General features: G+C 35.3%; 1 pseudogene; it reads right to left on the bottom strand.

Moving 5' to 3' along the window:
* Positions 1-264: 264 nt before the first annotated feature.
* Positions 265-407, bottom strand: LOC129077012 (uncharacterized; annotated as a pseudogene).
* Between the last annotated feature and the right edge of the window lie 14,591 nt (positions 408-14,998).

Genomic DNA, 14,998 nt, shown 5'->3' with positions numbered 1-14,998 from the left:
AGAAACTATTCGAAAAAGGTAACATATCAATTAGATTGGAACAAAATACATAAATTAGGTTTGAACATAAAAAAGAATAGCAGAAAATATTACTTTAAAAAGCTCTATGCAATGATAAAAGAAGATTTGAAAACACAACATGCAGTAAAACATTTTGTTGACTCAGATGAGGAAAACATATATATATAAACATATACACCCTTATATGCAAGTGAGCTTTAATGATGCATAAAATATTTCCACTTGACTTATATTCTTTTTTTTTTATGTGCCCCAAGCAGGAAACACTTGGCCACCAATGCAGGCATCAAGTGAGGATGAACTAAGGACTGTACATCTGCTTTGCCCCTGACTGAAATAAGAGCAACACCACTAATCAGGTGTCTCTTTGCCCATTACCAGGGGGTATAAGTTGTATTGCTAATATAAAATAGGTCAGTGCACTTAGCCAGAAAGAATACCAAAATAAAACCATTTCACAATTATGAGACTTTTATGTCATCTGATCCCAGATGAACCTATGCACTGCTAGATTACAAAAAAAAAAAATCCTTAAATTAATCCTTACATTGAAAGCTGACCATCAAATTGTTCTCTAGTGATGGAGTCCTTTGTACACAAACTTTAATTTTTATTACATTTCAATATATATGGCATATTATTTTTACTTCCAGGCTTCATTCAAAAAATAATCCATTTGTTTAAAATATCTTCTATAAAACTTAAAATAAACATCTCTCCATCCTAATATAACAACAGCCATCCATTTGCTAAAATAAATATTTTCCTAAACAAAATCAATTCTTCAACCACTATAAAAGACACCAATCTGTTAGGGCAATGTATCATCATAATGATAAACAAATTACTGTCCTTGGTAAATTCAATGAACATTTAAAAAGAGGACTGAAGCCAAATAGAAAATACTAATAAAGATAAAGCGCAAAGTTAGCAATGTCATTTGAAATTGAGTATGTGCCTTTAATAGGCATATCAGCCTTCCATGTTTTTAAGGAAGACACATTAGGCATCACTCAATACTCCAAGGGAAAATCTTTAAGGAGTTTTATAAAATACGATTTGTCATACCTAGTTTTATTGTGAATATTTATCATAAAGTGTTAACATCATGCTTTAAAACAATCACAACAATGAAATAAAGGATATTGGTCTGTCAACACACATTTATTCAGCAACTATAATGTGCAAGGCCTTGTCAAAGTCTATTCTAGATCTCAAATCTGAATGAAGTTTTTTCTGTTTACCTCCCAACATATTCTTCATAATGTTTTAGAATATCAAAAACCCTTAAGTTGGTAATCAAGAGAACTTCTCTATTTTAAAACTTGTTATTGAAGTATATCATAACACATAAAAGGACATATTTCGTAATTTTGTATCTCAATAAATCTTCACTAAGTTATAACTATAGAAACAACACCTAGATTAAGAAACAGAACATTGCATTTATCCCAGAAGCTCCTTATTCCCCCTGCCAGTCATTCGGCCTCTCTGAGTAACTATTATCCTTCCTCTAACAGAATAGGTAGGCTTTTCCCTGATTTTTCACTTTCTGTAATAGAATCATACATGGGCTCTTCTGTTATTGGCTTCTTCCAACATTGTTTGTGGAATTCATCCACATGGCTGCATGTAGTTATAAATGGTTCATTTTCATTGCTGTATAGTATTCCTTTATGAAAATTTTCTATGTAGACCTCTTTTTGGGAAATTTGAGTCGTTTCAGTTTGAGGCAGTTATAAGCAGTGATGTTAGGAATGTTGTTGTGCATATCCTTTGGTGAATATATATTAAGTATATAACTAGCAATGGAATTGCTTGGTCACATATTCTTATTAATTTATAAATACATTTTCAAAATTGAAAAATGGGAAAAAACCAAAGTAATTAAAAAGCTTTAAAAGCCCATCTTTCAAAAAATAAACAAAGTAATAACTTAGACAGACATAACTCTAACATTTCTTATCACATTTAGCAATCTGCTATGTATTTATCAAACTTTTTCTGAGCTATGTGGAATTAATAAAGGCAGAACAACCACTATAAGTGAAAGTCAGGAGTGAAATTGGACCACGCGTTGAGTGAGAATGTTCATTTGCATTTCAAAAATACGTTATCAACAATGTACAGGCAATACTTATGAACACATCATAGTAATTGAACTGAGAAGCATGCAACACAAGATTGGAAGGCTACTGATATCTTTACCAGTAGATAGCCAACTGCTCAAGAAATGAGTTTATTGACATTTTAAGGTCCTTTCAATGATCTCATAATTTGAATTGCACTCAATTGTGATCACTGATGGCTATAGGAAAGTTTTACAATTTTACAGGTCTTTATCATACAAGAATCTGAACGAAAGCGTGTCTGATTCAAATTCTAGAATGTGCACATCACAAAAAAACAATAAACTTAAATTCATCATCTTTAATTTTCTCAGTTTGCATCCATTTTCAAAGTTTTTTCAAAAACATTTAAATCAAAATTCTTGGCACTCCCTATTCATATAAACAAATATACCCATTTTAACAATGAAAGCCTTAAAAAACAAACCCACTTTCTTTTCTGATAAGCAATTACATTTTTTAAATATTCCTACCACTTCAAATATGGAATGGCCTCATCATCCTCCCACTATTTAAATCATGAGTAAACAGTAGCTCTTCTTTAAACCTCACTTAGTTCTCTTATTCCCCTCTACTTCTCTTTTCTTCTACTCTGAAATTTCCTGAAGCTTTGGAAATATTAAAAGAAAATAGAAGATATCTTACTTTTTAATTTTAGACCAAACAGCAGATATTTTGAGGCATCTTTGTGTTTTAGATAAATTATTATATTGTACAAATCGTTCATTCTAAAGTACCCTTTAAAACGTCTCATTGTCTAAGATTCCTTGTGTCTCTTTCTCCCGAAGTTACCTGTAAATGCAAATCTTACTTTAAAAAGTGCACTTACAAAGGAATACTCAAGTTTATTGAGTGCTCATATATGCCACACCCTAACCCAAGTGCTTTTTTAATCCTTACCCCCCAAAAGGAAGGAAAGTTATAAAATAAATAATATTATTATAGTGGTTGAAATACTTGTTTAATAAATAAAAAAGGTATAGTGAGGTTAAAACTTTCCTAAGACTATGCACTATCAAATGCAGAGGCCAGGATCTGATCCCACACAGAACGAAAACATTTACCTGCTTAACCGCCATGCCCTGTTGTCTCCCAGGTTTCTGTAAATGAGGTCTATAGGGAAAAATTCCAGCCATTGTTAATATAACGAGAATCATTTATGCAACATCGATGTAATCTGGCAGCCAAGAAGAGTGGACAGGAATGTGCATGTGTGAACAATGACAACTTCACTGTACAAGTCAGTGGGGACAGTAGATGCCGTTGAGTGAGAACATGTACTGTGGGGCCCTGGCATTCAAAATGGCTGAGTGCCATTTTGGTAGAGCAACAAATCTGCATCAAATTTTGTGTAAAACATGAACATTCTTCTGCAGAAACCATTCAGATGATTCAGAAAGTCACAGCTATGGGCAACTGGTGATTGGCAGCTTTATCATGACAACACACCTGCTCATGCATCACGTCTCATGCAGAATTTGTTGGCTAAACATCAAATCACCCAGGTGACTCAGCCCCCTTCAGCCCAGATTTGGCGCCCTGTGACTTCTGGCTTTTCCCAAAACTGAAATCACCTTTGAAAAGGAAGAGATTTCAGAGGCATAACTGACATATCACATTATATTAGTTTCAGATGTACAACATAATAATTTGATATTTGTATATATCAGAAGTGATCACCACAATAAGTCTTGTTAACATCTATCACCACACAGTTATAATTTTTTTCTTGTGATAAGGACTTTCAAGATCTACCCTCTTTCAAATACACAATACAACATTAACTATAGTCAACATGTTATACATTACATCCTTTGACTTATGTTTATTTTATAATTGTAAGTTTATTATAATATCCTCAATCATACAAGCCTAAGTCACAGTTCAGAGGTAGAAAATTCATACTTTTATTTTTGTTTTTTCAACTTTCAACAACAATGTCCTAATGGTTAGAGAGCCAACGTGTTCAGGAGAGAATCTAAAAGTGAGATGGTTCAAGAAGTGAGGGATTTCCTTTTGTTCATAAATGCAGTAATAGATAAGTCCATATGAGTTTAGGTGTAGGCAATGTGACATGAGCAGATTCTATACCCTTTCTACTGCCAAGAGGACATAACTGGCACACTATCTCTAGGCACACACATCTATAAGGCTCACATTACACACACCTCAAGACACGCACACCTGCCTACTACTATACATTCCACCAAAACTCCTACCAACCTGGTAGGCTTCCCTCTTAGTTGTTCTTGAAATGGTAAGGAAAGGCATGACCCAGTCCATCTCTACTGTCTTGTACACAACACCCTTAATAACCATAGCACCCTGCTCTAGAGGCAGTGCCCAAATGAAGTCAGAAGTGATGAGAGGATTAGATTAATTTGTCCACAAGGGCATTAAATATACCCCTGAAATCATAAGAAACGATGAACATGAAAGCTAGTAAAACATTGAGAAAGAAATCAAATCAAAGCTTTTAAAATTGGAGTGGCTAAAGATTTTACTCATGATCAAGGTGGTGGTCTATTTCTAAGATGCCTATTTAACCGTAATAATTTAATCTCTCAAAAACTGCCTACAAAAGATGGTAAAATAGAATATAATCCCCAGCTATGTGTATGATTGTAGTGTTTATGTATGTGTACCTTAGAAAGAGGACATGATACAAGGTTTACTTAAAGATTGTAATATTCCTCACATAAATTTTAAGCTCAAAGTTACTTTCCATATATATATTTAAATTATTCAGTGGAAATTCTTATAAGAAGGACTGTGTAATCAAAGGGAATTCCTGTTGTTTATATTAAAATGCTTGTTATGCTTCTCTATGAGTCTTCCAGGGGCATTTTTTATTTGTTTCCTAGTAAAATGTCTATAAGAGGGGGACAAACTATCACCATTATACAAATACTTGTTTCACAACTGTGAAGAATGTACAATGATAGAGCAGGAAAATAAATAAACAATATATAAGATCCCATGAAACTCTGATATGTGTAGCCCCCAAAAATGAAATATGCATTCAGTGACTCCATAATTATCATGATCGAAAAGGAAGCTTTACTATTTTCTTTTTTTTTCTTTTCTTTTTTTGGTTAGTCCTTCCCCAATCCCTTTAGATGGTAAAGGTTGGTAATCACAGCACAGCATAGTGGTCTCCAAATTAATCACCCTTAAAAATCAATTCAACCTTCCAGAAATCCAAACGTTTCATACTCTTAATGTGGGTGAATCATTAAACATATTCTACACAAAGGACATGTATGAATGACCCATGGACATGGACAACAGTGTGGGAATTGACTATGGGAGTGGAGGGGTGGGCTGGGTAGAAGGTGGCAAAGGGGGAAAAATTGGGACAACTGTAATAGAATAACAATAAAAAACGATTTTTAAAAATAAACATATTCTTGGCTATTTTCTTTGATAACTTTTATCTGGATTACTGTAGTCATTGGAATGTGTCCTCTGTGCAAGATACCTCATATCTTGTTGTCTAAGTTGAAACTTCTGATCTAACCCTCTTTCACATATATTAATACACACTATTGTAAACTAACACTACATAAAATAACAATTATTTTCATGTCAATTGCTAGGAAATACCTATCTACCCATATATTTGCCATTTGGAAAGTTCTTCATTCTTCCCTAAAGATCTGAACTTCCATCTCTTATCATTTTCCATCTGCCTGAAGATCTTCCTTTTGCATTTCTTGTAGCACAGGTCTGCTGCCAAAAATTATCTTGGTTTTCTTTTATCTGAAAGTGTGCTTATTTTGCCTTTATTACTGATGGGCATTTATTGCTGAGTATAGAATTGTGAGTTTTCTTTTCTTTTTTTTCACTTTTAGCACTTTAAAGATATCATCCTTCTATTTTTGAGTTTCATTGTTACTGATAAGGAGTCGGCAGTCATTTGAATTGTTTTCCTATGCACAATGTGTCATTTCTCTTAGCCCTCTTTCAATACTTTTTCATCACCTTTGGTTTTTAGTGGTTTAGCTGTGATGTAACTAGATATGACTTTTCTTGGACTTATTTTCCTTGGGGCTTTCTGAGATTCTTGACGCTGTAAATATCTTTCACCAAGTTTGAGAAAATTTCAGCCACTATTTCTTACAATGTCTTCTTCTGCTCCATTTTTTTCTCTTCTCTCCTTCTAAAACTGCAATTACATATTTGACATTTTGATACTGTTCTTCAGGCCCTTGAGACTGTTAATTTTTTAAACCTTTTCTCTTTGTTCTTCAAGCTGTATTGAATATAATTTCTATTTACCTGTCTTTGAGTTCATAGATTCTTTTTTCTATCCTTTTCATTCTGTGCTAACCCTACTCAGTGAATATTTTTATTGTAGATATTATATTTTCCATTCTATAATTATTACTTTTATAATTTCTATTTCCCTGCTGAGATTTCTTATTTTTCATTCATTATGAGCATATTTTTCTTTACATCCTTGAGCATAGTTGTATTAGTTGCTTTAAAATCCTTGTCTGATACTTCCAACATCTGAGTTTTCTTAGAGTTCAGGCTCTGATAATTGTCTTTTACACAGAAAGCTTTAAAAACCTATTGCATACTCTCCATAATAAATAACTTAGCTAAGATTAAATTATTCACCTTTCAATAGAAAATTCAGGTAAAAAATTTTTTAAATCAATGTCATCTTTCTTATTCTTTGTTGCTATGCATAAGCATCGCACTAAATTTCAAGTTTGAAAAAAGTACATTTCCCACTTAGAAGGAGCACTGTTAAAATGGCACTACTTCCTTTTCAATTAGTTATTCATAGAATTAATATCAGAGATGCTCAAAATATTAATAATCATAAAAAGCAGAATGATACAGTGCCCACTCAATAGACACACATGCCTAATTGCCCCAGGACATTCTACCAAAAATCCTAGCGACAGTAGTGGTAGGTCTCCCAGGACTATGGTGACTGGCTTAGGTCATTGTGATTAACATACTTCCTTTTCTACCACATGGTAGTAGAGTTCCACATACCCAGCATTCTAGTCTATGCCTCAGTTTTTAGAGTAGATAGATGTTCCCTAGGCTCTCTTTCTGGCCTAGGTGGATATCGCCCAACAAATCTGAAAAGTACCTACTTTAACTTACCAAGTAGATATCCTCTGCATTTTGCCCTCAGATCTCTCACGTCCCACTTGTATCCCACAGTTCAGAGTGGCTTCAACAGCAGTTACGGTCTGCCATCAGATCATTTCTAGAGAGTTAAATACTGTTCAGCTAATATTCATTAGTAATTTCTATCTGCCAAACTCTTTGCTAAGTGTTTCACAATTTTATTTACCAGATTGTAATAGGAAAAAGATTAAAAAGAGTGACTACGGTAACTTCTCACTTAACATTGTCAGTAGTTTCTTGGAAACTGTGAGTTTAAGCAAAACAATGTAAATAAGAAAACCAATTTTATTATAGGCTAATTGATATAAACAAGAGCAATAATAGTATATGGGGAGAGGCGAGTACTTGGAATAGTGGGTGGACCACTTTGTAAAGTATATGATTGTCTAACCACTAAGTTGTACACCTGAAAGTAATACAAAATAATATTGAATGTAAACTGTAATTGGAAAAAAGTGAGTGAAATAAAAAAAGTTAAGTTGTTAAGGCACATTTCTGGTCATAAGAAAACATCGCTAAACTTCTAAATAAAGACCCAAAACGCTTATAATATATACAATGGAATACCACTCAGCCATAAGAAAAGATGAAATACTGCTCTTTGCAACAACACGGATAGATCTTGAAAATGTCATGCTAAATGAAATGAGTGAGACAGAAAAAGTTAAGAAACATGATTTCACTCATGTGAAATATAAAACTGAAAGCAACAAATGAACAAACAAGAAAAACAAATAAGCAAAAACTTACAGACACGGACAACAGTGTGCTGCTTACCAGAGGGAAGGGGCAAAAGAGCAGTTAAGGGTATAGGAGGTCAAATACAGGATGATGGAAGATTTGACCCTGGGTGGGGGGCACACAATGCAATACACAGATGATGTATCATAGAATTGCACACTTGAAACCTATATAATCTTATTAACCAACATAGGCCCAATAAATTTAATGTTAAAAAAGCATTGAAAGCCCTGGCTGGTGTGGCTCAGTGGATTGAGTGCCAGCCTGTGAACCAAAGGGTTGAGGGTTCGATTCCCAGTCCACGGCACATGCCTGGGTTGCAGGACAGGTTCCCAGTAGAGGGCGCATGAGAGGGAAGCACACATTAATGTTCTTCTCCCTCTCTTCCTCCCTTCCCTTCTCTAAAAATAAATAAATAAATAAAATCATTTTTAAAAAAAGCATTGAAATAATTGTGAGCTACACGTACATTTAAGAAAGATGAATAAAAACAAGATAATTCTTTTCCAACCCACTTATTCTAGTTCAGGGTTGTGGGTGGCTGGAGCCTTTTGCAGCAACTCAGGGTGCAAGGTGGGCACCCACCTTGGACAGGACGCCCTTCTACCACAGGGCCCGCTCACACCCACAGTCAAGCAGGATGGGACACTGTAGACACACCAGTTTTCCACACAGGCACGTCTGTGGGAGGTGGGAGGAAACCAGCGTCCCTGCAGAAAACCCAGGCAGGCGTGGGGAGAACATGTAAACCGTAGGCCAGGAATCAACTTTTTTTCCCCATCAACATTATAACAAAATGACATTGAGTTAAATGACATTTTTCAAGGGCGTGTTGTACTTTATTCAAAATCACACAGATAATAAAAGGGGAGCTAGAATTCGAATTCCCTGTGTGCCTTACTCACTTAATCACTCTTACACTGTTTGTTGCTTAAATGCAACTAAAGATATACTGGTTGTGAGTTAATTTCTAATGGCCTAAGGCTAAACAGAATATACTGGGGAGAACTCAGAAAACTCTAGAATCACAGAATACCCTAGTACCTAATTGGTCACTAGAGACTTCAAGTAAGGGGTCTTAAACTAGGCTTCCATATAGCGGCATGAGTAAGAAATTAAAAATTCAGGTAAGGACCTGTAGCTGGCCAGCATGAGTGACACTTAATAAGCCTTAACAAACAACATGTTTAGCATGTGACTTATCAGTCATGTGATGATGGCACTTAGTTCCAGTCTCAAACATGAGTTTAATATACGTCTGTGTGAAGTTGGGCAGCGAAATATTCTTACGCAAATCTAGACATTCAGATCACTGATATTCCTCTTAGAGTGAAGTATTTAAAGTATCTATTATTGATAAAAATTCAAGATTTGCATCACTCACTTGTCTAACTTTAATCTTTGTGAAATCTTTGCACTCTCCTAGCTAATTTCAAAAAAGTACAACAGATTCAGTTTTTGTGTATTACAAGAAAATCCCTTCTTATTTTATTTAGAAAAATATATCCCTTATAAAAGCACTACTAAAAAAGAATTTGATATGCTTTGGGAGCTATCTTGAAGGTGATGGGATATGGAAGAAATAGCTCAATAAATTGTTCCCCATCTCTGAAGCTGCACCTCAATAACTGAAGCTGTTCTTAGTCATTCATCTTGCCGTCATCCCGGATACCAATGTAGCAATCAGGCATGCCTTGTGAAAGTAGATTCAATTATGCACCTATAGAACGTTTTCAGTCATAGCACAAAAAAATGGTGCTTAATATGAGCAAACATTGAATTCTACACAGTAGAATTAGATAGTACGTTAGAAAACTTTCTTACAGTTGAGCAACTCTGAAACCTCTGAAAACTTTCCTAGTCCATACCTCTCACAGAATATAAATGTATCATAGATGTCAGCAAAAAAAGTCAATTTTATCTTTCTACAGGTTCACCATCATATGTCTTAAAAGTCCATTGCTGCCCTGGCTGGTGTGGCTCATTGGATTGAGCTCTGACCTGCAAACCAAAGGGTCGCCAGTTCAATTCCCAGTCGAGGCACATGCCTGGGTTGCAGGCCAGGTCCACAGTAAGGGGGCGCATGAGAAGCAACCACACATTGACGTTTCTCTCCCTCTCTGTCTCCCTCCCTTCCCCTCTCTCTAAAAATAAATAAATAAAATCTTTAAAAAACTTATAAAAAATAAAAATAAAAGTCCATTGCCAAGACTAGAGGGTTGCTGCTATTCAACTCATTTCCCAAGTATTCTAATAAGGAACTTAATTCGTGGTTTTGTTATTGCTAAAACTTAATCACTTAATCTTCTACCAGGTTGTGAGAAAACACAAAGTAAATAATGCTTTACTGAGCAACAAGGGGAAAGTTAATGAAAAGGTCAGGAAGGGGGAAAGACAAAGAACAGGACCCCACAGAGGAAAAAAAAAAGACTTGCATTTCTTACATTTAGTCCTGATATATCATGAAAACTAATGATACAACTCCCATGAGCTGCATGCAAATCAGAGCATTAATCTCTAGCAAAATGGTTTATGTTATAGGAACCCACAAACAGATTTCCTTCACCTGCAGTAAATCAAACATGGTGGGTACTTCCCGTTTGACTGATGAGCACGTATGTCACGGGCAGGGGGGCAGTGACATATGGAAGAACAATAAATATTTTTTTCTGACAATTCAGCAGCCCTGTTCCATGACACTAAAGGAAGATAGAAGGCTTCAGGAGAAAATGCAAGCCTGTCTTTATTAGCTGTCGTGCCGCTGCCGAGGCAGCAGCTCCGAGGTGATTTGGTGCTTGGTGGTGGAGCTTGCACATTTAGTCTTAATAAATGAATAGCCTCAAAGCAGAGAATCAATAGCTCTCTCAGACCAGTGCTTGCATTTTCCTTCCAATTACGGCATTCTCACAATAACTTAAATTTCCCTTAAGGACAGTGATTTGGGGCATCTTTTGATTCTGTGACCCAGTGCCAAACCAAAGCTTGCGAAAGCTTTTGTTCTGTCTGCATAAATTTCCCATTTCCAGTGGGAAGAAAATCAGGGACACGTGTATTAGAATGTGTTGTTCTAATCCATGTGCAAGAGATTTTTAGTTATTTGATTCTGAAACACCTGGGCACCCATCGAGCCTGGTTATTGATGGCTACTATGATTCCCTGTAATAGGTAAAAGGCAGTAGGTATTAAAAATGGAAACATGAGTTGTTATCACCTTGACTTACACAGCTTCTAATTCTTTTCGAACACCTACTGTCATGTACCGGAGGGCCCCCCTGAATATCAAGCGTTGAGTAGACTGGCACATAATTCAAAATGGAGCTCAGACAACTCTGGTGCCAGGGTTCCGGTACAGTGAGGTATAAAAATTCACATGGTCCTACCATATTTTGTGGGTGCGGACTAGAAAGACAGAGTTCTGGGTCTGGCACAGAAGACAGCTCCAACCAGAGAGCTGGTCATTTTCAGGACTGCCAGGAAATCACTCATGCCGATGTGTATGGCAAGTCAGTAAGAAGAGACAGGCAAGTTATCCATTTTGAGACCCAAGGAAAAGAACTTTGGCAGATATGGATGCCATATCATGGTAAAAGCGATGTAAGGCTCTTTGGTCATGTTTCTTAATAACTGCATTCACTTGCTACAAACCTATATTCCAGTCTCTTGAATGCACTGAAGAGAAATGAACAGATCTGGCTTATTCAAAATCTGATACTTAAAATGTAGGAAAACAGTGGAGTACTATCCAATAGTTTTTCAAAAAGTCAAGACACTGAAATTAAAATTTTCTTCTACTACTAATTATCCTTATGACCTTGGGTAAAATACTTTTCCACTTGTAAGTGTTTATTTATAATGTCTTGGTTGTGCAAAACTAAACCAACAGTGGTTCTAGCTCTTAAATTCTTTCTAATTCTGCTACTTATTGAGCAGATACATTTACAACCACATCTTTCAATTTCGCTGCTGTGTTATAATCACAATTCATAACTAATGAAGCATTCATGCTTGTAAATTGTTATGTAGCCCCAATTTTACAAAAGATATTCCAAGACTGAAATTTGACATGAATTGCAAGTGTCTCTCTGCAATATACCTAATATTCAAATATTTAAAGAACTAGACATTTTTAAAAATAAACCTAATATATAATAGTTATAAAACTTGACAGAACAGATAAACCTAAAGAGATAACTCAGGTTAACATGTCTCATTCATACGTTCATCCATTCATCCAACAGTCATTTACTGAATGAATAGCATGAGGTAGACCTTGTACCAAATGACTAATTAAAAAAATGATTAAAAAAAAAGAATGACATGGGCCTTATCTTCATAGCCCCGAACTTTTTTGGGGGGGGATTGAAATCAGGTAGAGAATATTAATATTGTTATTTATAAATGTCTTCTGTAGAATAGTCTTTTTCTTTATGGAAACTTCAGTCTAGCTGGAAGATGTTAAACAAATAATTCCATGAATACTTTCACTCATGAGAAGTGTTACAAAGGAGAAGTGCAAGTAGCAGGGAGAAAATGATACAGTGGAAATAAACCTACTCTGGGGATCAAAGAATGTTTTTTCTTTATTTGCTTTGTTTTGTTTTTACTTTTTTTTATTTTAAAATTACAGTTGACAGTCCATATTCTATTAGTTTTATTAGTTTCAGGTGTACAGCACAGTGGTTAGACACTTATAAAACTTACAAAGTGGCCCCCCCTTGATAAGGCCAGTAAACCCACCTGGAACCATACATAGTCATTACAATATTACTGACTATATTCCCTAGTCTGTACTTTACATCCCAAAGCATGCTTTTCCAAAGAAGTGACTTTATCCTATGAGATGAAAGAGGAAAACTTGTTTCTTAAAAGTGAGAAAAGCAGGTGAGGGGAAAGGAGGATGTTTCACGTGGGGAGCACATGGAAAATCCTGAAGCAGAATCGATTGTGGAACATGGGAAGAACTGAAGAGCTCAAAGTAAGATTGCTGGAAAGAAGGGAGGGGTAGAATGGCACACAGACCTCCCCTAGAACTATTCAAAATAATATTTTCTTGGGAAAAAAACATTCTTTTTTCATGTTATCTGGTTAGTGTGATACTGAGAAGGAAATCACATGGATTGTGAGAACATTACTTCAATGAACTAGGGTGGTTCCAAAGATTACTTTTAAAGACTTCACATGCTAGCCCTGGCTGGTGTGGTTCAGTGGATTGAGTGCCTGCCTGCGAACCAAAGAGTCACCAGTTCGATTCCCAGTCAGGGCAGGAGCTGCAGGCCAGGTCCCCAGGGGGAGGCGTGTGAGAGGCAACCACACATAGATGTTTCTCTCTCTCTCTTTCTCCCTCCATTACCCTCAGTCTCAAAATAAATAAATAAGAAATAAAATCTTAAAAAGAAAAAGACCACATGTTAAAGAGCAAAGAAACCAAATCTAAGTTCCTGGCTCAGATTCTGACTCGCACATTCTATTTTTCCTCATGCAGAGGCTTAATCAGACCAACTGAACACAATAACAAATTCTACTTATTTCTTATGAGTCATTCTGAATAATAATAAATTATTCACAGACATAGAGAAGTAAATTATACTCTCAGACACTGTATCATGAATCTATATGCACTTTATATAAACAAACTATTTGTAGGATGTACCCTAAAATTTACTGAGATATTCCATGGTGTAAGCTTTTCAACAGGGTACTAGCAAATCTGGATTCATTGATGAGCCTGTGCTCCATCATAGTAGCAGGTGCCTCTAGATCATTCTATTTTCTAGCAAGTCCTGAAACCTTAACTGCTATGACAGGAATTTACAACCATTCCTTACATGAAGTTCATGCAGCCATAAATTGATGAGGAAAACAGTGTACCTTAAGTGTAAATATTTCTCTCTGAGGTTTTTAAGCTCCCATTTCAATTCTATTAAGTCTAGCTATATTTCCACTTCTTTGCTCTCATAGGTTTTTTTCTGATTCATCTCTCTATCACACATTGATAAATATATGAAGTAAGTAAATTTGTTAGTTTATTTTTGTGTAATATAATGTCATACTGTATAAACTATGAGTTCTAATCCCAGTGCTGCCTAGAACACTATTTTCATTCTTTATATTTTTTCCCACAGTCTGGGGCAGAAAGTTCAGACTTCAAACAAGGAATAGTTAAACTCAATTGAACACATATTTTAGATTCAGCCTGTAAACTTTGGGAACGTGTTCTTTCCTGCGTTTTATTCTCCTTATCTCAGAGAGATTAGATAAAAAATAAAACCTAATTTATGTCCCTTATTTTAACAACATAGTAAAGTGGACGTTGAAATCAAGACATTAATGCACAACAAATGTCAAATTCCAAAGTGAGGTATCAGGTGATTACATGCAGAAATTACAAGTGAAAGAGAAGTACCTTTCAATTCTTGGACTCATAATATGAGAAACTCAGAAAACCACTAATGCCTGGGGTTCTATACCCAAGAAGTCTTACCACATTCAACTGGAGTGTGGCCTGGGAATTGAGATTGCTTTTAAAAGCTACCTAAGAGAGTCTAACATTCAGAATCACTATTTTAGTTAATAGTAATGATTTGGAGAACATTAAGGGGTCGCACTTTCCAGATAATTAAACACTATAGTTGTTCAATAACTATTTGTTGAATTAAATCAATAACATGATGGTTCAAATCGTTAAGCCGAGTGAAATAGTAACATAAGAATTATGTTTAAACTATTGAAATAAGGGATTAAATATCCCTCAGCTGATACTGCTTAAGGACTTACTAGCTATTAAATCAGCCGTCTTTATGGAGTCTTCTCCCATCGGGATTCCAAAGCCATAGCTAATTCTGTTATTTCTTGAATCATAATACTGTAGAGATTTATAAATGTCTAGATTGGTTATAATGTGATAATGTTCACAAATTTTTACTAAAGTTTAAAAACAGTATTTTTGAAGTAAA

This window comes from Pteronotus mesoamericanus, unplaced genomic scaffold, assembly GCF_021234165.1.
Source record: "Pteronotus mesoamericanus isolate MK-2021 breed Mesoamerican mustached bat unplaced genomic scaffold, CSHL_Meso_final contig_65, whole genome shotgun sequence".
NCBI lineage: Eukaryota > Metazoa > Chordata > Mammalia > Chiroptera > Mormoopidae > Pteronotus > Pteronotus mesoamericanus.
This window is presented reverse-complemented; position numbering and strand designations above follow the sequence as displayed.